This window comes from Galeopterus variegatus, unplaced genomic scaffold, assembly GCF_000696425.1.
Source record: "Galeopterus variegatus unplaced genomic scaffold, G_variegatus-3.0.2 Scaffold6586, whole genome shotgun sequence".
NCBI lineage: Eukaryota > Metazoa > Chordata > Mammalia > Dermoptera > Cynocephalidae > Galeopterus > Galeopterus variegatus.
This window is the reverse complement of record NW_007732697.1, coordinates 126,523-126,861: the sequence shown is the minus strand read 5'-3', so window position 1 is coordinate 126,861 and position 339 is coordinate 126,523.

Below are 339 nucleotides of genomic sequence, written 5' to 3'. Positions count from 1 at the left end.
CATCTCACTGTGTCAGGACAAATGTGCCAACTTGCACATGATAAGAAAAGCCTAGTCTCCATCCATGACTAGCTCTAATATCTTGCTCTGGCCACTTTACTTGTACTATCTGACAGGGGCATTGTAAGAATCAAATGAGACCATGCAGTTAACATGCTTAGCACAGGCCCAGGACACTGAATACTCAATAAATGTTAGGTATCATCTCTATGTTCAGGTTGAGGGCAGGCATAGCTTTCTCATACCCTGCAATGCTTCCAGGGAAAGTACCTTCTTACAGCTCTAATACCTGCAGGATAACCTGTATCCCACCAGCAAGGTTGGGTCCTCTGGGCTGTT